The 22754-nt window shown below is 43.4% G+C and overlaps 1 protein-coding gene across 1 annotated transcript in view; it reads left to right on the top strand.

The window, feature by feature from the left end:
- BBS9 (Bardet-Biedl syndrome 9) overlaps nucleotides 1-22754 on the top strand; it is a 377930-nt gene that overhangs the window by 224643 nt on the left and 130533 nt on the right. The window lies entirely within an intron of this gene.

Below are 22754 nucleotides of genomic sequence, written 5' to 3'. Positions count from 1 at the left end.
AGAAACAAGCAGTAGACCGTGTTTGCAGACCATCTCTTTCCTCCCTTCGGAGCTCCTTTGTGGGGGGTAGGAGGGTGATCTTTGCCTTTATCACCACCTCCCCGGTATTTATTCCTGGCTAGGTCGATCTCGGCATCTGCTGCCATCTCATACCAGCATTGCAGGTTGTGTGTGGGTCCTCTATTCACACAGCTTTTGTATATATCATCGTTCAGATCATCCATCAAACTGTCCATTAAAGCCTTTTCGGACCACACCCGCATATGCACAGACAACTCACAAAATTCTTGGATGTACTCAGCCACTGAACTTCTTCCCTGAGTAAAAGTCTTCATCCTAGTTCTCGCCTTACACTCAGCTAGAGGGTCATCAAAGCACTTCCCCAGGGCAGCCATAAACACGTTGTAGTTCCTCAGCAGGGGGGAGTCATCATTATGCAAAGCGACCATCCAGGCTACCGCTTTGTTCTCCAATGCCATGGTAACAGCTCTCACCTTGGCTTCCTTGTTAGGAAAATCCTCCTCGTACTATTGCATGTAATTCCAGACCTGACCAGGAAAAATCCGAGCTCTTCGGGGTCTCCTCCAAATTTCATGCCAAGGAGGAGGAACTTTTGGCATTTGGCATCTGCGGGGGACACCTCCTCTCTTGGAGGGGCTCGGGCAGCTGCTGCTGCTGCAGCAGCTGGGGCTTTCCCATCCTGATCAGCTCTGCTGTCTGTCCCCAGCCCTCCCCCCTGGGTTAGACAGGTCCTCCGTCCATCTCTCCTTGATCAGCAAAATTAACTTCCCTCTCAGCATGACTCTCACGAAAATGGTGTTTCTCCCATGCCTCTTGAAAAGGTTTCATTGCATGGGACATCATGAGGTCCTCTTGTTCGGCTTCCTGCCAGGCAGCCTCAGGTCGCTGGTGTCGGCTAGTGGTAACTCCGGCCGGAATCTCCTCAGGATCACTCCTCTGCCCCACCCCTAGCGACCACCGGAGACGAACGGATCTTTCCTCCAAGTTCAATTCAGCCATCCGTTCTGTTTCCAAGGGGCATGAGGATCTGGCAGCCCCCAGGTCCTCCTGGTCACTGCATGGATTGGACATTTTTTGGGTGGTTTTTTGTTTTAAGTGCGCTCTCCTCGTAAAGTACTAGCTCCGTGATGAGCACAAAGTGAGATCTTGCTTAATGTCAGACATGCCTCCTTCAGTAACCAAGAAAGAAAACTCCCAACTCCATTGCTTGTGAATTAAAAAGTACTTTTACTGGTTATGAAAAGATAGCTGCGAAATAAAGCAAGATCTGAGCCAGAAAGACACAAACACATACATATCAAATGATTCCCCAACCCTTTCCCTCTAATGACCCCCACCCCCAGTGTCCAATCTGCAACTCCCTAAGGTGTCATGTGGATTGCATCTCCAGACAGCATCATCATGTTGGTATGCAGGACGGTTGGCCTTGACCAGGTCCCAACACGGCCATCAGCATGCGCTGAAGGCGGTGAGAAGAAAACTCACTTTGCCATATCACCTCCAGTACCATTTATTCCCATCCCAAATACCATGCCCCCACCCTTCCCATTTCTATGGTAGCCGATAGCAAATAAGCAAAGCAGAGGCTGACACAAGGTCTGCTGGAGCTTGCTACTTGTTGAAGGAGTCCAGAGGTTTTACCTGGTCTCATCTTCAGGCAGCACAAGTGGCACAGCTTCTTATGTAGTCCTCCACATCTTCTTTCATCTTTGGCCACCAGAACTGTCTCTTAGCCAGATGCAGGGTTTTCAGAAACCTGAAATGGCCAGCCAGCTTCGAGTGATGGCTGTGCTGTAGCACTTCTAGTCTCAAGCAGGCAGGGATGTATAGTTTGGAGCCCCTCCAAGCTAGCCATCCCTCATGGTCAAGACGTCTTTATTATCTGCAAGCCAGGGGTCATCTGGAAGTGCAGTTTTCAGTGCTGCTGTCAGTTTGTCCCATCCGTGATTGGGTGGCCCTCTGGCTTAGGCCCTGGTGGTAACTTGTGCTGCCTGTTCTGTGGAGGGAATGATGGCATGGACGACTTCTTCCCTGCTGCTATCAAATTGAGGTTTCTTGATAAAGCATCAGTGAACAGGTTTTTTCCCACAAGGATCATTTGATCAGAGTGTAGGAACTCCATCAGAAATCTTTTTAACCTTTCAGCAATTATTGAGGCAAATATTTTATAATCTGTATTTAATTTAATAGAGATATTGGCCTGTAGTTCTTTATTTGTGTTGCGTCTTAGCCTTCTTTTGGGATCAGAGTGATGTAGGCTTCTGTCCACGTATTTGGTATCTTGGCTTCTAGTAGGATCTTATTATACAACTCTAATATTGACAGACTCAATGCATCTTGCAGGTCTTTATAGATTTCTGCTGATGGACTATCTGGACCTGGTGTTTTATTATTTTTTGGTTTGTTGATTGCTTATGTTACTTCTGTCATTATTATTCTTCAGTTCAACATATTCTTCATCGCTTCTGAAGCTTTTGGTAAGTTAGCTTTTTCCAAGTATTGTATTATTTTTTCCTCTGGTATTTTTTCATCATCATACAGCCTCTTGTTGAACTCCTCTTTTTTTCTTTTCCATTTGGTATTATAATGTACCTTCCTTATCCTGTAATTAATTATCCATTTCTTCTCTTTTTCCTTCTTCAGTTTATAAGTTAACCATCTTCCAGGTTTATTAGCATTTAAAAAAAATGTTTTGCTCTTTTTATTTGTTGTGCCAGTTCATCTTTTTGCATTAGGTTTAACTTACATTTTTTAAGCATGCCTTGTGTGGTTCTTTTTGTAACTCTTTTTCTAATTCTTTATATTCTTCTTCCAAGGTCTTTTCGTATTGTTTCTTTTCTTTTTTCCCATCACTATGTAGGTTATAGCTAATCCTCTAATATATGCTTTGGCTGTGTCCCACATGTTCTGTAGTCAAGTCTCCTCTTTTCTGTTCTCTTTAAAGAAGAACCCCAGTTCTCTCTCCATCAGTTGTATAAATTCTTTATCCTTTGGTATAAATTGATTTAAAGGCCACCTTATTTTTCTTTTTTGTCCCTTCCAACAGATTTTAATTGGATTGTGATCAGCCCATAAATTTGTTTCTATTTCTATCTCTTGCACTTTTACACTCAGTTCCAGAGTCATTCAAATCATGTCTATTCTCTAACAGGATTAATGCATATTAGAATAAAATGTATATTGGTTTTTTTCCTGGATTCATTTCTCTCCATGTATCTTGTATTGATAGTTCTTCTATCATTTTGACAAAGGTTCTGGGTAAGGTCCTTCTTGTTTTTTTTATTTATTTTACTACTTTTGTAATCAGGTTTTTGTGTCAACTGTTACATTAAAGACTCCTATATTTTTGTATAAAGTTCTTGTCTGTTGTTTGGAGCAAGAATGACCAAGAATATCTGTTTTTGATTTAAAGTCACCTCCAATATCAAAATTCTCTCTTCTTCATCCATGAAGATTTGTTTGGCATTTAAATACAAATAAGTTTGATCAGGGGAAAAATTTAGCTGTACTCCCTCAGGGGAGCATTTAAGAGAAGTTTTCCTAATAGATCCCTTCCTGACAGGTTAATAAGATACTGAGGCAGAAAGAGAAATGAATGGGTCATACTGGGACCTTGGATTCCTTTGACTTCCAAGCATCACTGTGTTTGGCAGTTTCCATTCTTCCTGTAACACCTACTATAGGGGTACTTTGAGTGGCTAGGCATGGCACAGTAGGGTCATTGAGAACACTGTAGGTTGCTGACTTCCAGTGGTGATGTCATGATGAAGCGAAGCAGGAGAATAGGGCTCTGTTCCCACTGCCCGATTTTTCCTGCCAGGAGCCCCTAAAAGGGCAGCATTGATCCCAGAGGGATCGACAAGATAGAGGGGATGCTCTGGAGACACGGAGGAGAAGGGCAATATCGCGTTTGGACAAGAGAAAACCCCTTGATGCCGGCAGGAAAGAAGTCAGTCAACATGGTGGATTCAGAATCGTGACAGCCAGATGTGGATCAGGAAGAGAGAATAGGAAAGCAAAGTGGTTGTATCAGTGAGGATTTATACATCTAAGGCTTGACAAAAGATTTAGTTTCTAAAACTTTTAGCAGTAAAAGTGGCACTTTAAAGAGTGGGGCAGGAAGAACACAGAGAGGAAAAACTCTGGACTAACTTTTAAGAATATATTTAGTGCCGCGCTTTATGTACATGGACTATGACTGTGATTGTGACTTTTCAGGGGGGAGTTTCACCCTGAATTAACGAAGCGTGGACCGTGGCTTTCCTTGTAGCATACCTCTGAAGACAAGCAAAATAAAACCCGAAGCAATGTTCTACTAAAAAAACATTTTTAATATAAAAATAAAATAAAAATACAAAAGTGCTAACTCAATTAACTGCATTTCTGCAGAGTTATGTGCCTGCCTTCTGGCAAGCAAACAGAAGATCAGAAGAGAAAGTAAGGTTGGAATGTGTGACGTATTATGTGACATGCGCAGTAAATCATTTGTCAGATAAGAAATAGTTCAGTCTGCTATATAACTCAGAATATAAGCACAAGCTGGCAAACCAATTAACACAGTGACATGGCTGACTAGAAAACTCTTTATAAAGAAGTTCGGCTTAGAATCAGTATTAAAAATAGCAAGACCGCCATCCAGGGACAAGAAGAATTATTGGAGTAAGTAAAGTGACTAATGCAATATCTTTAACAATAACAACTAAAGTACAGGACTTTGTGAGAAGTTATGGACTACTCTCCCTCAGCTTTGCCCCACAGAAGCCTCCTCTATCCTATTCCCTTTTCTCCCTCAGCCTTGCCCCACAGAATCCTCCCCTATCCTATCCCCTTCTCTCTCTCAGGTTTGCCCCACAGAAGCTCCACCTATCCTATCACCTTGTCTCCCTTAGGTTTGCTCCATAGAAACCCCACCTATCTTATCACCTTCTCTTCCTCAGGTTTGCCCCACAGAATCCTACCCTACCCTACCCTATCCCTCTTCTCTTCCTCAGGCCTGCCCCACAGAATCCTCTTCTCTCCTACCCCTTTCTCTTTCTCAGGCCTGCCCCATGGAATCCTCCCCTATCCTATCCCTTTCTATTTCTGAGGGTTGCCCCACAGAAGCCCCCCTTCCTATCTTCTCTCCTTCAGGCTCCTCTCCAAACTCCAAGACAGCAGGCCGGATGAATCATGTGCTGACCACACCCGTGACCAAGTTTTCAGGTTGGGAGGGGAATGCCTAAATCCTTAGCATTAGAGAGTGTTAATAATAATAGACGAAATACAAATGCTTTGATGGTCATTTCAAAAAATCATTTGTTACTGAGTACCTAGATGCCAAGAGGGACATATGTGCCAAATTTCAAGTTTGTAGTCTTTACGGTTCTGGAGATTTTGTGATTCTTGCGTGAGTTTTTCGTGTTTATATATAGTGATTTACACCTTGGTATATTATTTACATTTCTTATAATAAATTATATCCCACACACACACTCATATCTATAGTAATTTATATATATATATATATATATATATATATATATATATATATATATATATATATATATATATATATATATATATATATATATATATATATATATATATATATATATATATATATATATATATATATATATATATATATATATATATATATATATATATATATATATATATATATATATATATATATATATATATATATATATATATATACCCTCATAGTATTATTATACCATCACTGTTTAACATTATAACAATAGATTTGGAGAAATCATAATAGAGAAAGTGGGAAGGGAGTTACTAAATATTATATGTTAGTTTGGGAAAATATCTTTTGGGCTGTGAAGATGACAAGTACAACAACCATCACTAAATAGGAAAGAAAGCATCATCGAACCCTACATCTGCAACAACATCCCTGTCAAGTCAGTGTTCAATAGATAACATGCTCTGTGTGGAGAAATTGAGTTCCATGTTTAATATGCAGAGAATCTAATGCTCATGATACAGGTAACCATGACAAAGTCTCAGGAGTCAATAGCAAGAAATCATGAAGAGCTAAAAATGAGATGGGAGAAATGAAAGTAGATATTCAAAAAGTGGATGATAAAACAGGAATTATTCAACAAACAATAACCAAGAACGAACAGAGAATGCAAACAGTGGAAATAAAAGTGGAACAAACAGAAAAGAAAATGGAAGCAATGGAACAAAAATTCATCCTGGCCAATAAGGACCTGGAAGAGACGATTGTCTTTCTAGAAATGGAAAAGGCAGCCTTCTTCCTGAGTTTCCAGAATATAGTTGAAGACAAGGAAGAGGACCTATAATAGAATTACTAGCAGATACATTACAGAAAAATAAACACAGCATACAAGGAGACATTGATGAGGTATACAGAATACACACAAATTATATAAGAAGACAAAGATTGTCAAAAGAAGTGTACATGAGATTCACCAAAAAGATAACAAAAGATGAAGTGTATAAAAGAACAAGAGATGAACCTATGATATATAAAGGGAGAGAAATCCAAACTCTAAGGCAGATACCCACAAGAGTCAGGGAACAGAGAAGACATCAATTTCTAACCACGCAATTGATTAAGTACAACATGATTTTTAGATGGCTTATCCCGGAAGGAATTATGATTACATGGCAGGATAAGAAATTTAAGATTGACACACTCAACAAGGTGAATAAATACAATTTTTTTGAGCATCACTTCACGACAGATGAGGACCAAAAGAGTAGAGAAGAAATAGAAAGCAAGAGTCAAGAGGAACAGCAACCAGAAGAAAAAGAGGCAGAATGAGAAGAAAGAACAAGGCTGGAAAGGGAACAAGTTGAATGAGAGGGTGAAATTACAAAAATACAGAGAGAGACAACGACAACTAGAAGACCGGGACCTATATATAAATAACAATATGGATGAGGAAGTCAAGATACTCTCAATTAACATTAATAGATTGAACTCCCCACAAAAAGGAAACAAATGTTAATTAAACTACAAACTGAGTCTGGACATAGTTTGCCTCAAATAAGTTCACATTAAGAAACAATATGGTAATTTACTAGAACATTCCAAAATCGGAAAACTCTAAGTATCTTTAGCACGGGAAATGAAGAGAGGAATATCTCTATATATCAAAGAATGGCTAAAACCCAAACATATATACACAGATGAGGAGGGAAGAACACTAATGATGGAGATATCAACAAATATGAAACAAATACTGCTTATTGCAATCTATGCACCAAACAACAATCAGAAAGAATTCTAGATAATTACATAAAAAATAACTGAGAGAAACTATGAAAATGTATGCCTAATAGGTGATTTTAATGCAGTAGTAAACACCAAAAAAGATTATAGAAGTAGTAAAAGAAATAAGAAAAAAAGAATACTTTCAAATACATTTTTCGAAATAGTACAAGAATTAGATTTATAAGACACATGGAGGGAATTAAATTTAAAGAACAATCAATACACATTCTACTCAAACTCACACCAATCATGGTCAGGAATGGATATGGTATGGATGACCCCAAAACATAATGACAAATACTTGGGCAGATCATAACCTGATAAAAGTGACATGAAGAGGACAGAAGCAGAGGCGGAGATGGACAATGAATCAAAACATTGTGAAAGATAAGGAATATATACGAATGATGGAAAAAGAAATGAAACCCTTCTTCAAAAAAAATAAGAAAGGAGAAACATCATTGCAAAACCTGTGGGACATGACAAAAGCGTATATTCGAGGACTAATGATAGCATACTTGGCAAGGAGAAATAAGAAAATGAAACAATATACTATAGGATGAACTTAAAAATTAGAGTCAGACCTACAGAAAGAACCTCAAAAAAGAAAAGAAAAGAATTTTAATAAAATATAGACTAAACTTAATGGTACAAGAAGAAATGGCACAAAAAGTCAAAATGGCAAAACAAAACTTTTTTGAACATGCCAATAAGCCAGGAAGATGGTTAGCATACAAACTAAAAAAAGAAAAAGAGAAGAAAATAATACATTTCCTAATAGATGCCTTCCTAACAGGTTAATAGGACACTGAGACAGAATGAGAAATGAATAGGTCACGCTGGGACCTTGGATTCCTTTGACTTCCAAGCATCCACTCTGTTTGGCAGTTTCCATTCTCCCTGTAACACCTACTATGGGGGTACTTTGAGTGACTAGGCATGGCACAGTATGGTCATGAGAACACTGTAGGTTACCCTGGTGTCAACAAGAAAATGGCCCATCAAATCCTCCATTAAAGTATTCCTCTTCTAGTATGAGAAGGACTTAACAATTCCCCTCCCTTTTTATTTGAGTTTGTTGCTTCCTTATTGGACTGAAGAAGAATAGGGGGAAGAGGTTCAGGGATTGGGAGTAATGCTGCTGGAATTGTTTATTTCTGGATTATTGGGAGGTGGAAATTCTTTGGATGGCAAAAGTCTGGTGGGTTTAAGATGACACTGTTTTAAGATATCTTGTCTTAATGTCAAATTAAGGAAGAAACCTGCATATAATTCTTCCTCTAATTTTCCTTGTGTATTGAGATAGTTAAGGCTTTGATCTCTTCTATATTCACTGAACTTTCTTTTGGCCATGGTAGAGATGGAGGACCAAGAATATACACTATATTGCCAAAAGTATTTGCTCACAACTGAGTCTGATTATGTGGATGGGTGAGCTAATACTTTTGGCAATATAGTGTATATTGGTCAGGTGGTGTTACAAAAGGTTGAGAGCTTGCTTTTATTAAAACTTAACTTAATAGTCACCTGGGGTTATAATGCTTCCCAGTTACCCCCCTAATAAAATTATACTCACCACCACCAAGTTGGTCTGTCCTTCCCACCTCTTAAATCTTCAGTGTCTTGATTTAGCCAAGGCGTTCTGGTCCTCTCACAGTGGAATCTTCCATCGTTGGTGGCCACAAAGGTCCTAAGAACGCTCTTGACATCAAGTCCTCTAGGTTTGGTTTCCTCCAGGAGATAACAAGAAGGCTATCCAAAGATGATGACAGCTTACTGGGCTCAGTGGGAATCTTTCCAAGGGAACGTTGCCTTCGAGTTGTGAAGCCCCATGTTGGGCGAAAGAAAAATATGTTAGGTTTGGTGCAGCAGAATCTGAATTAATCCAATGAAACTCTCTGTAAAGTACCCTAACAATGCCTGCTTCATAATAAGCGACCTGATATTGTAATACAAGAAGTAGTGATTTATTAACAGCTTCATTAGCCATTCTTCATTAGGCATTTCTTATTCACAGCCATCTTTTTTGCTTCTTTATCTGCTTGTGAACTTTGCCCGTGTTTCTGTCCTCCCTTCAATCTATCATAAATCACGTTATCCAGTAGCTTCATTCATCTCACCCCAGCTACTGTAATCTGAGATCCGGCTCCGTCGATGCTCTACATGGAATGTCAACACAGAGAGTTGACATCCAGCTCCCCTCACTTTTCAAAGGCAATCTGTGCAAGCAAAAACAATTTGAGTACCAGTATGGGATTCAAGGCTGCGTCCTCCCCTCAGGCTTGTTTGGATTTTTTTCATGGAATATAAGGTGATCAGCCTGGATATTTCTATTCTTTACCCAAGATGCCTCTGACAAGGGATAGCCCTTCCATTTAATTAAGTACTGGAGTTGCCTCCTGTGCCACCTCGAGTCAAGAATGTGTTGCACCTCATAATGGGTTTGGCCCCCTATGACCACAGGGGCTGGGGGCTCCCGGGGCAGTGGTCTCAGAGTGGATCCGACCACGGGTTTTAAGAGGCTACTATGGAATACTGGGTGTACCTTCCCTAGCAGTCGGGGAAGTTTCAGTTGCTGGGTTGATGATCTTTACTATGAGGAATGGTCCCACAAACTTTGGTCCCAGTTTCTTGCTAGGGAGTCTTAACCTAAAATATTTTGTGGAGAGGTAAACCTTCTCTCCAACCATGAATGATTGTTGCGGAGCTCAGTGTTTATCTGCCTGTTTTTTATAAGTTTCTGCTGCTTTAGCTAGAGCTTTTTTGACATTCTCCAGGTTGCTTTTAGCATTGACATCCAGTCAGTCAAGCTGACTGAGGAAGGGGGATTCCTTGGATACTTAGGCATTGGGACAAAGTCCATGTCGCTCACTACTTTGAACGGTGTTAGTCCTGTGCTGCTATGAACAGCATTATTGTACGCAACCCCAGCGAAGGTTAGGTCTGCCCAATTGGACTGCTGATAGTTCACGTAGCACCTCAGGTACTGCTCTACCATAGCATTCAGTCTCTCTGCCCCCCCCCCCCCCATTGGTGCTTGGGTGAAAAGCCGAGCTAAGGCCCTGGGATGACCCAATGGACCGCAGGAACTCCCTCCAGAACTTAGCCGTGAACTGGACCCCTCTGTCTGAGATAATTCTTCGAGGTACTCCATGCAGGTGGTAGATGTGCTTTAGGAACAATTTGAACAGTTTGTGAGCTGTCTGCTGCAGGGTATGAAGTGCGCCTGTTTGGAGAAAAGGTCTATTACAGTCCAAATCACTGTGTTTCCCCCACTTTTCAGCAACTCTATTATAAAGTCCATTGCAATCTCCTCCCATGGCCTCGTTGGTTCTGCTACTGGCTGCAGCAATCCGGGGGGGTTTCCTGGTCGTTTCTTCATTGTGGCGCAGATGGTGCAATTTTTCACGTAACTGTCCACATCTTTCTTTTTTTTGGGCCACCAGAACTGCCTCTGGGCTAAGTGTAACATCTTTAGGAATACAAAGTGGCCTGCCGGTTTGGTGTTGTGGCTCCTCTGGAGAATTTGGTGCGTAGGGATTCTGGGACATAGAGTTTCGTCCCCTTCCATGGAAGGTCATCTCTTTTTGTCAAGATGTGTTGGTTGTTTTGGAACCAAGGGTCTGCTAGCAGTTCAGTTTTGAGTCTCGTGGTTAGGTCACCTGCTGGTTGGTCATGCCGGTCATGTCATCTGGTGGTCACTTGGCAGCTATTTGGGTAGAGGGAATGATGGTGTCCACCACCTGCTCCTGTTCACATTTGTACTGGGGCATGCGGGAGAGGGTGTCAGCTAGAAAGTTCTTCTGCCCTGGAATGTGCTTTAGTACGAAGTTGAAGCAGTTGAAATATTGAGCCCATCGGACTTGTTTGGGTGATAGTTTCCATGGGGTCCTAAGAGCCTCCAGATTCTTATGGTCAGTCCAATCTTCAAATGGTTTCTGGCCCCCTTCCAACAGGTGTCTCCAGGTTAGCAGTGCCCATCTCACTGCGAAAGCCTCCTTTTCCCAAGCCGCCCATCATCTCTCTGTGTCTGTGAGCTTGCGAGAGGTGGAGGCGCAGGGTTGTAGGTTTCCTTGGTTGTTTCTTTGGAGTAGCACTGCTACTGCCATGTCGCTGACATCTGCTTGGGTCACAAAGGGTTGCTCGGGGTCCGGATGCTTCAGTACCAGTTCCTTTGCAAACATTTCTTTTAGTGTCTCGAATGCCTTTTGACAGGTTAAGTCACACTGTAGAGGTTGTCCCGGGTGAGGTTTTGTTCCTGGGCTCCCTGTCTTCAGGAGGTCTGTCAGGGGAGGTTTGTTGCAAAGGAGGGGATGAATTGCCTATAGCAGTGGTGGGCAACCTTTTTTTTCAACTGAGCCAAATCTCACCAAAACCACGATTGAAATTTATTTTGAGAGCCACATTTTTAAAACCGAAAATACATAGGATGGTACACTGTTTTTAGTTTCAATAAACTCTGGCATTTGAAGCACGCAAGTCTTAAAGCTGTCAAGTTACAAGATCCTTGCATCCCTAACTCTTTAGGAAAAAAACCCCAAGGGGTCTTCAAACCTGACAGCTTTAAGACTTGTGGACTTCAACTCCCAGAATTCCTACTCCAGTCATGTTGGCTCAGAAACTCTGGCATTGAAGCATGCAAGTCTTAAAGCTGTCAAGTTGCAAGACCCTTGCACCCCTAACCCTTTAGAAAAAAAAAACCAGGGGTCTTCAAACCTGACAGCTTGAAGACTTGTGGACTTCAACTCCCAGAATTCTGAGAGTTGAAGTCCACCAAGGGCATCAATCATATTAGCCCAGGCAGGGATCTGCAAAATTGGCTCTTAAGACTGGTGGACTTCAACTCCCAGAATTCTGAGAATTGAAGTCCACCAGTCTTAAAACAGCCAACTTTGCAGACCTCTGTGTTAGCCCAAAGCCTGGCGCTGGGCGGGCCTTGCTCCCCCATTGGTGGAGCCCCAAGAAGCGAGGAGGGAGAAAAAGAGACAGAGGCCAAGGAGCTTCTCCCCCCCCCACAAAAATCTTATCAGGGAGCCGGCGGGCAGTAGCAAATTAGCCGATCATGCGGCGTGATCGGCTAATTTGCTACCGCCCGCCCAGCTCCCCAGTTAGATTTTTGCTGGGAGGAGGCGGGGGGGAAGCTCCTTAGCCTCCGTTTCTTTTTCTGCCTCCTCGCTTCTCATCCCCGCCCGACTTCAGGATCCTCCCTAATCATTGTGGGTCGAAAAGAAAAAAGGGAAAGGGGCGCTTGTTTTGAAGTGCCTGAGAGGAGGGAGGGGAGCGGGCGCCCGGCACACAGAAGAGCCACATTAAAGTGTGTAAAGAGCCGCATGTGGCTCGTGAGCCGCGGCTTGCCGACCACTGGCCTATAGAGGTTCACGAACCCTAGGAAGCTTTGTAGCTGTCCGCGGTGTGAGGGGGTTGCCAGCTTAGGACAACTTGCACTTTGACTGGTTCCATCTCTATTCCCTCATTTGACACTCGGTAGCCTAGGTAGTCTAGTCGCTCACGGTAGAATTCACATTTTGATAGCTTGACGTACAGGTTGACTGCCAGAAGTTTTTCCAGTACTTGGGGGACCAGGGCTTTGTGGTCGTCCATGGTCTCAGTGTAGATGAGGATGTCACCCACGTAGAGGAGGACCCCCTTGTAGAGGTACTCATGCAGCACCTCATTTATTAACTGCATGAACACTGCTGGGGCTCCCTGTAGTCCGAAAGGCATCACTTTGAATTGGAAGCTTCCTAGGGGGCAGTTCAACACTGTTTTCCACTCATCTCCTTCCCTGGATCTGTATTCGGTAGTATGCCTCTCTGAGGTCTAATTTGGTGAAGACTTTTCCATTGGCCAAGTGACATAGCATATCTTTCATGAGGGGGAGGGTGTATAGGTTGTGTACGCACACAGCATTGATTCCTCTAAAGTTCACACACAGTCTCATAGTTCCATCTCTTTTTTCTTTGAAGAGAACTGGTGCTGCAACCCATGGCTTGGCTGGCTCAATGAACCCACGTGCTAGGTTTTGTTTATGTATTTGCACATTTCTTGCATTTCCCGGAGTCTCATGGCGTACAGCTTGGGTTTGGGTAGTTTTGCCCCAGGGATGATTTTGATGGCCCAATCTGCCTCACAATGGGGAGGCAGAATGTTGCATTCTGTCTCACTGAATACTTCTGCGAGGTCCTGATATTTCCCTGGGATCTGTTTGGTCTCTGGGGTTTCGTCGGATGTGGTTCCCAGATGTTCTGGTGTGCTCTTTTGGGCGGGGGGATTCCCTGCTTAGGTGGTGTTTCTGCTTGCTGGCGGAAAAGGGGTTGGGGCCCCTTTTCTATCCTAAGCCTGTGCGTACCCCCTTGCCACCAGATGGTTGGTCCCCACTTGTCTAGCCAGGAGAGGCCCAGTATGACTGCATCTGTCATTTTGGGGGCTATTATGAATCGAATTACTTTCCAGTGATCCACTAGCTCTAGTCTCACTAGTTCGGTCAGGGGGCTGGCATAGGCTCCCCCCATTAGGGACCTGTTCAAACCGGATTGGGTGGGCCAGTCTTTTAGCTCTGATCCTCAATTTCAGGACTGTGGTCAGGTTGATCAAGCATCTAGTGCAGCCTGCGTCTATTTGGGCTTGAAAAATCCCCCTGGCTTCCTGTCTTTGGGACTGTGAGGCATATTGGAAAAAGGAAAGGGTGAATTGGTCCTCTCAATATTGGGTCGTTTTCGTCCTCGTCGTCACTGTCGTAGGATTCTGGTGACTGGTTATTGTTGCCTTGGGTTCCCCCCCTTCATCTGGTTGGGGAGGGACCAAGGAATAGGGCTAACTGGTCTGAGTTCCCATCAAACTTTACTCTGAATCGGGGTGGTTCAATCAGCAGTGCCCTTCTCTCCTCTTATCAGCCTCTGTATGCTTGTGTTTGATATGTCTGAAGATACTCCTCAGTTCTAGTTTGGAGGGAGGGTGGAGATTATCTCCCCTGGGCAGCCTGCCTGCTACGTGGGAGAGGCACTGGCTTCATCTTCCTTCTAATGGATGGAGAAGTGGGGCTGCATTCCCATGTGCTTCCTGTCACCTCAAGAGGATCCACTGCTCCTCCCCTCTCTTTTGGCATGCATAATGGCCTTTCTTCACGGAGGGTGACCCAGTCAAATTCCTCCCTCCATTGCTCTATGGAACTTACCAGGAGCTCCATTTGGGGCTTTGGGGGCCTGGCTTGATTCCAGTCCAGCATCCTCTCCACTCTTCCCAGCTCGCTTAGGGCCTTTCCCTTTTTCTGGGCATAGGGGTGGGGTAGGGGCTCAGCTTTAGCTGTTTTTAGGGGTTGATTACTTATCTCCTCTTGCTTCACTCATCTCGGCTTTGATATCTAATGTCTGCTCTTCAGCTCTGTTCGGATAGCTGGCCTTTTGCCATGGTCTTCTAAGTTCCCCCTCGGCACCCCCGATATTTAAAAGCAAAAGATGGCTCTCTGTAAAGTACCCTAACTATGCCTGCTTCATAATAAGCGACCCGATGTTGTAATACAAAAAGCAGTGAATTATTAACAGCTTCATTAGGCATTCTTCATTATGCATTTCTTATTCGCAGCCATCTTTTTTGCTTTTTTTATCTGCTTTTGATCTTTGCCCGTGTTTCTGTCCTCCCTTCAGTCTATCATAAATCACGTCATCCAATAGCTTCATTCATCTCAACCCAGCTTCTGTAATCTGAGACTCTGAACACGAGGCAACTGATAATTATTATTGATCAAAATCAAAGCTGGGCGTTTTTAATCTCTTGCCTTAAACAGAGCAGGCAGATAGAGAAAAAGCAAAGCTGTGCAAAGCCCCCCCCCTTTATAATATACAAAGCTAGCATAGGTTGTCATTGCTATAGAAACATTATTTGATATCCACAGTTTTATGCAAAGCTCATGATTTTCTCAGCACTCTGAAACAAAAGACCTCAGAAAGGGGAAAGGAATACATTTTCTGGTACATAGCCCAAAGTTTGTTAGGGGGTGCTATCTCATATTAGGTGCCTGAGAATACACATTTTAAGTTACAAGCAAGGCTGAGCTTGGCAATTAGCCTGGAAGCTTTATCTCCTCAGTTGGCACATTAGGTTACAACAGAGCTTCTCTCAGCAACAAAGAACATCAAAAGTTGAGTTAGGTACACTCACTACATGCTCTAATCCTTTCAGTCTGAACTGCCAAATTGCAGCAGTCAGCAGAAGTAGCCTGCAGTACTGCATTCTTTTTTTTTGTAAAAGTTTTTGTTTTTGGACAGACAAAGACAAACGACATAAAACATTCTTCAATTACATATAGCATGTTGTTTGGTTACATGGCTTTTGTGTATCCTTTCCATAGTCCCCACTTTCAATTGTATATAAAATCACAGATTATCCATCAAATATATATTTATACATCATTATCATTGTACATCATTTGTTTAGCTACAACTATTATTTCTTCATTTTGAACAAGATATTCTATATATTGGGTTCATATATATAATAACATTTCATTGCATCATTCTTAATCTATTTAATAATAATGTACCTTTGTATTATCATCTGTATCATTTTATTATTCTTATATTGTAAAAATTCTCCAACATTTTTCATTTCCATGTTTTTTTATCTAACCACTGATAGAATAAGTCCCATACCTTATAAAATTGTTCATCTTCTTGTTCTCTAATTTCAAATGTCAATTTACTCATTTCAGCACATTCCATTATTTTCTGAATAACTTCCTCCTGCATTGGTATTTTCTCATTTTTCCAGTTTTTTGCAAATATAATTCTAGCTGCCGTTAACACGTTTACAATCAAATATTTCAGATCTCTGTTGTATGTTTCCAGTATTATTCCCAATAAAAAAATATCAGGTTTAAAGTCTATATGTTTCTGTGTTATTTTTTCCAACCGTGTGGATTTTAGTCCAAAATCTTATAGCTTCTGCGCATGTCCACCACATATGATAATATAAACTCGGTATTCAATGACATTTCCAACACTTTTCCGATTTGTTCTTGAATATTCTTGCTATTCTCGCTGGGGGTAAGTGCCACCTGTAAAACATCTTATACAAGTTTTCTTTATATGCTGTTGACATTATCATTTTATAATTTTGTGACCATCATTTTTGCCATTTCTTTAAATCAACCCCATTACCAAAATTTTTCCCCCAAGCAATCATAGATTCTTTAACTTGTTGTTCTTCTAGTTTAACTTCTAATAAGTATCCATATAATTTTTTAATCACCTTTTCATCAGTACCTGTCAGAATTTTATCCAGGTCACTCATTTTGTCATAAAAATGTATTTTAAGATCTTTATCATATCTATAATGTATATGAAAACCAGTTCATTCTTATACCTTGTTCCTCTAGTTCTTGCATAGATTGAAGTTCATCCTTAGCATTCAATATTTCACCATATCTAACTGTTTGTTTCTTTTTGTATGTTATTGAATATGAAAATGCTTCAATAGTTGATAACCAGACTGGAAATTTTAGATAATGTTGCCTTTTAATTTTCTCCCTATTTAATAAGGCCTCACGTATGTAATGCTTCTAAAATACCCCTGTGTTTTATGCAGTACTGCATTCTAATCATTGCGCCACCACGGCAGTCCTGGAGGGAATTTCAGAAACTGTTTAAGCATTTCTATTTTAAAACGCTTTTGCCAGTTACAAATCTGATAATTGCAATCTGTCATGTGCATGTCACATATTTCTTATTTATTGAATATTAGAATGGGACCTTTATAATTGGTGTAATATATTGTAATGTTATTTGTTTTATCTTTTTTCTTGTAAGCCACTTATATTTACTTTATTGAAGAAGGATCAGACATATTTGCAATAAATAATAAAATTTCTATATATTGTTGGTATAGATTTCCTAATCTTGTAAAGTAATTAATGTGTTGTAGATTATACAATTCTCTAATTTTTGTGATTCAGTGTAAGGAAGAAAAGTGCATTGACATGTTGCCCTCTCAAAGTTACTTTAAAATCTGCAGATATAAATAATAATCCTGAAATAATGTTGAGCACTTTGAAATACTCCTAAAATACCTGACACTTTGGGTGGTAGTTATATATTGAGATAAATTGTATTTATATATCTTAATCCAGAGTCTGAAATGCAGTATTATATATTAAAGAAACACACATTTCTCAGCACAAAATATACAGCTGTTTTTTTGTGAATAGAGTTTAATTGATACAATAATTATTTGGAAACAACCATTTTCCTAATTTTCCTTGAATGTTAGTCTTTTGGAGCTTGAAAAACAATTTCATTTTCTCCAATACTTCATTATAAACAATAGTCTATCATAACAGCCTTTTTATTACAAACTGGAAAAAAATTATCTTGTTCCTGAATAGAAATTAAATTTGGAGGCTTATTCTACCTTTCAGATCATTCTGTTGATTTGAATCAAAAATGGATTGTTAAAAAATGCCACTTTATATGCATCTAATACAATAAGACTATAGTTGTTCAAGATTTTCTATAAAGAATTTACTTACTGGTAAGGTGAATAGTATTTTTAGGACCAGCCAGGATTGGTGCTTAGAAATAGAATTGAAACATTCTTTACTCATCAAACATTGCCATTTGATAATGGTTACATTGTGTTTCAGTCCTATGTCAAACACAATAGCTTAATATTAAAGATGTTCTTTAAAATGTCTACAGACATATTTTAAATGTTATAATAAATTTTGATCCAAACGACGATGTATGTAATTCAGAGGTGGGCTGCTGGTGGGTTGGACTGGTTTGCCTGAACCGGTTGTTCCAATTCTGCCCAGTTCAGAGAACTGAGAAATAAGACCACTGGCTGCCCCCACCCACCTGTTTTTTGGGCCGTTTTTTGCCATTTTTGGCCCATTTTTGTGCTAGTTTCTTTGCCGTTTTCAAGCTATTTTTCTGGCCAAAAACAGGCCCCCCAAAAAGCCCATTTTTCAAATCCTGTGCAACGAAAGGGCTAGCAGAGAGGAGAGAGTGCGAGGTTGCTGCTTCTGGGATGAAGGGACTCGGGAAGCAGCAACCTTTGGGTCCAGCTTACACAGCTCCTCTTCCTCTTGCAGCCAGCTTTCCCAGTGTAGCTTCACACAGTCCCTCCCCTCCCTCCCTCCCTCCCGCTCTCTCTCTCTCTCTCTCTCTCTCTCTCTCACACACACACACACACACACACACACACACATGAGAGGTAGGTTGCTCCCAGTTTGGCCCGGATCAGGTGAACTGGTAGTAGTGGCAGTAGGAGGCTCTGCTCACCCACCCGGACAATTCTGCACATGCTTGCCTCCCCATCCCTGCCTGTCCCATACAGGTATTACCCACACAAGTGATGTAGAGTTGGCCATGCCCACTAAGTCACATGACCCACCCGCGCAGCCACACCCTCCCAGCCAGTCGTAGGGCAGAGAACCGGTTGTTAAAAAAATTGGAGCCCATGTAATTGCCTTCATAACGGTAATATTGATTTGTCGCACAGTCAGCCAGACGTTTATCTAGATTTGGCTTTTTCATCCACCTACTGAGTCCTTCTCAAGGATCTGGGATAGGTAGATTTTATTGTGTTAGAAGTGATAATGATAATGCAAATTACTGATGAAATGGTGGTGGTGATTGTTAGGAATGTAACCCTATGCTTGGCTTGGCAATGTATATAAGCTATGATTACTTTACTGTTATTTTAAATGCTTAAGAGATGTAATTGGTTTGTTACCTCAAGCAGCCATAAGAGGGAGCCAGAGTAGCTGTTAGCTCTCTGTTTTGTTAGATGCTGATCGTGGATACTGTTTGATACTGCTTGTGAGTTACTGAGACTTCCTACTGTTATTTTTTTTTATTTGGATTTATATGCCGCCCTTCTCCAAAAGGACTCAGGGCGGCGTACAACATTAAAAAAAAAACATATCCCAAAGTTAAAAAAATTATATACATATCCAAAAAAAACAACCAAATTTAAAAAACAATACATTTAAAATAAGTTAAAATTAACAGGCCAGGCCGGCTTGCTGGAAAACCCAACTTTTTAGGGCGCGTCGGAAGGACCGGAGGTCAGGGATTATGCGAAGCTCTGGGGGCAGCTCATTCCAGAGGAAAGATGCTCCCACAGAGAAGGCTCTCCCCCTGGGGGTCACCAGCCGACACTGTCTGTCCGACGGCACCCTGAGGAGGCCAACTCTGTGGGATCTGGTGGCAGTAGGTGGTCTCGCAGGTACCCTGGGCCTAAGCCATGGAGCGCTTTAAAGGTCATAATTAATACCTTGAATCGCACCCAGAAAACAACCGGCAACCAGTGCAGGCTGCCTAAAAGGGTGTAACATGGGAGCACCTAGGTACCCCCATGACAACCTGCGCGGCTGCATTCTGGACCAGCTGAAGCCTCCGGGTGCTCTTCAAGGGCAGCCCCACGTAGAGAGCATTGCAGTAGTCCAGGCGAGAAAGGACGAGGGCATGAGTGACTGTGCACAGAGCATCTCGATCCAGGAAGGGGCTCAACTGACGTACCAGGCGAACCTGGTAAAAGCCCCCCCTGGTCACGGCCGTCAGGTGTTCTTCTAAACTAAGCTGCGTATCCAGGAGGACTCCCAGATTGTGAGCCTTCTCTGAGGGGGCTAAAATTTCTCCCCCTATCATCAAAGATGGAACAAGATGTACAAATCGGGATGACGGAAACCACGGCCACTCAATCTTGGAGGGATTGAGCTTCAGCCTGTTCCTCCCCATCCAGATCCGCACAGCCTCCAGGCATCGGGACATCATGTCGAGGGCATTGTTTGGGTGGTTTGAGGTAGAGATGAAAAGTTGGGTATCATCAGCATATTGATGATACCGTACCCCAAAACCACGGATGATCTCGCCCAGCGGTTTCTTGTATATGTTGAACAGGAGGGGTGAGAGAACCGACCCCTGGGGCACCCCACAAGTGATGCGCCTGGGGGTTGATCTCTGCCCTCCAGTCAACACAAACTGCGACCGATCCAACAGGTAGGAGGAGAACCACCGTAAAACGGTGCCCCCCACTCCCAACCCCCCGAGTCGTCGCAGTAGGATACTGCGCTGTGAGGTCTAATAGGACCAGGACAGAGGAGCAGCCCCTGTCCCAGGCCCGCCAGAGATCATCGACCAACGTGACCAATGCCGTCTCCGTGCTGTACCCAGGCCTGAAACCTGACTGGAACGGATCCAGGTAGACAGCTTCATCCAGGTACTGGGGAAGCTGACGTGCTACCACACTCTCAACAACCTTTGCTACAAAGCGAAGGTTGGAGACCGGACGATAGTTGGCTAAAGAAGCTGGGTCCAAGGAAGGCTTCTTAAGGAGGGGTCTCACCACCGCCTCCTTCAAGGCGGTGGGAAAGAACCCCTCTCCCAGTGAAGCATTGATAATTGCCTGGAGCCAGCCTTGTGTCACCTCCCGGGAAGCCGAAACTAACCAAGAGGGACACGGGTCCAGCACACAAGTGGCAACACTGAGTCTCCCCATAATCCTGTCCATGCCTTCGGGGGTCACAGGGTCAAACCCATCCCATATTGTCTCCTCAAGATTCATCCCCGTCGGCTCGCCCGAATCTACCCAGTCAGAGTCCAAGCCTGTCCGGATCTGAGCGATTTTATCCTGCAGATACTGAACAAATTCTTCAGCCCTACCCTGCAAGGGGTCTTCTCCAGTTCCTTGGTTAAGTAAGGAGTGGGTCACCCTAAACAGGGCGGCTGGGCGGTTGTCTGTGGACGCGATAAGAGCGGAAAAATATTGCCATTTTGCCGCTTCTATCGCCACTAAGTAGGATTTAATATGAATTCTTACAAGTGTTCAATCAGATTCGGACCGGCTGGCCCTCCAACCACTCTCTAGGCGTCTTTTCCAGTGTTTCATCTCCCGGAGCTCCTCGGTAAACCAGGGAGCCATCCAGGATCGACACCGGGTCAGAGGCCGCAAAGGCACAACGCGATCCAAGGCCCCAGCAGCAGCCCTATCCCAGGCTTCCACTAGGGCTTCGGTCGAGTTGTGAGCAAGGGATTCAGGAAAAGTCCCAAGCTCCATCAGGAACCTTTCGGTGTCCATCAGGTAGCAGGGAGACAGGTACGTAACAAAAAGGCCCACCTGAGCTCCAAGGCCCCACTTCACAAAGAGGGACTCACACTCGCCTATCTGAGGCACAGTGACCTCCTGAGGTCTGAGACTTTCCCTAATAACCACCGCCACCCCCCGCCCCTGCCCTGGTGAAACGCCCGGAAGCCTGGTGGGCATAGTTCGCTAAGGGGCACACCCCCCTCATGGCCCAACCAGGTCTCCGTAATGCACACCAGGTCCGCTCTACCCTCTTGTATGAGGTCGTAAATGAAGGGAGCCTTATGTACCACGGACCTGGCGTTAAGCGACACCAGCCGGAGACCAGGGTCCTGTAATCCCGAGCACCCGGGGGTGCGAGAAGGGCGATGAGGGTCAGAACGTGCGATCACTCTTAAACAGCAAACCCGCGTCCTCCGAACATCATTTGGCCCTCGGCCCACACCATATCTGCCTCTCCCACAAACAGTAGAGATGGTGAACCCCCCCAATGGAATGGCTTAGCGTCTCCCCCGGAATCCCAACCCTTCTCAGCCCTCCCAACCCGCGCCCATTAGTTAGCTCTGGCCTGTGCCCTGGCAGACTCCCCCCCCAAGCCTGTCAGCCATCCAAATCAACCCCACCTTCCCCCCCTTAAAATTTGGTTTAAAAGCCCCTGTAAAAAAAAAAACTAAGAAATCTCTTCTTCGCATGCACCTCTTGGGATCCCAAGATCTGTCATTAAGGAAGCTTCTTGATAGGTCAGAAGGCCATCCCCAGGAAAGGGGGAGTTTCCAGAGGAAATAAAGTTCTGTCGCAGTATAGCATAGAGGAGAGTGTGGCATCAACCAAACGGGATGACATCATGGGGAGATGGAACGAGGAGATGACATGTCCACCGGGGGGGGGCAGCCAGCAGTGTTCAAGGGGGTAGCAGGAAGCTATGTCCATCATAAAAATAGTTGGTGTTGGGGACAATATGTAAGGGTAATGGCCAGCTGTCCAAAATTGCAGCAGATGCTAGCTTGTGAGGTGGTGAAGTGGCCAGTGATGGCAGCAACGAGGACAGCATCGGCGGCTGCTCCAACTCTGACTCCAACAGCTAAGCTCCGCCCACGCCAGTCGCACTCACATCCATCGCCAGGGCTGCACTCCGTTGACCCAGTCCATAATATCACAGGAGGGGGGGGGGCAAATGGCACAGTACGTTGGCCCAGGCAACGGCGGCAACAATGGGGGGGCACAACAAAGGACCCCCCCACGCCAACTCCCGAAGCCATCTTCCGCTGGCGTTCTGCTGGCGTTAGTATCCATGCCAGCTGCCTCAGCCCCTCCCTGCTGATCTAATTTATCATGTTCATAAGCAAGGAGGAGGGGGGGAGCAACCGGGATAACACCACGGCGTGGTGGGGTGGCAGCT

The sequence above is a fragment of the Natrix helvetica genome (assembly GCF_964273705.1).
Source record: "Natrix helvetica genome assembly, chromosome: Z".
NCBI classification, from domain to species: Eukaryota; Metazoa; Chordata; class Lepidosauria; order Squamata; family Natricidae; genus Natrix; species Natrix helvetica.
The sequence above is the reverse complement of the archived record's forward strand: the minus strand, read 5'-3'. Positions and strand labels throughout refer to the sequence as shown.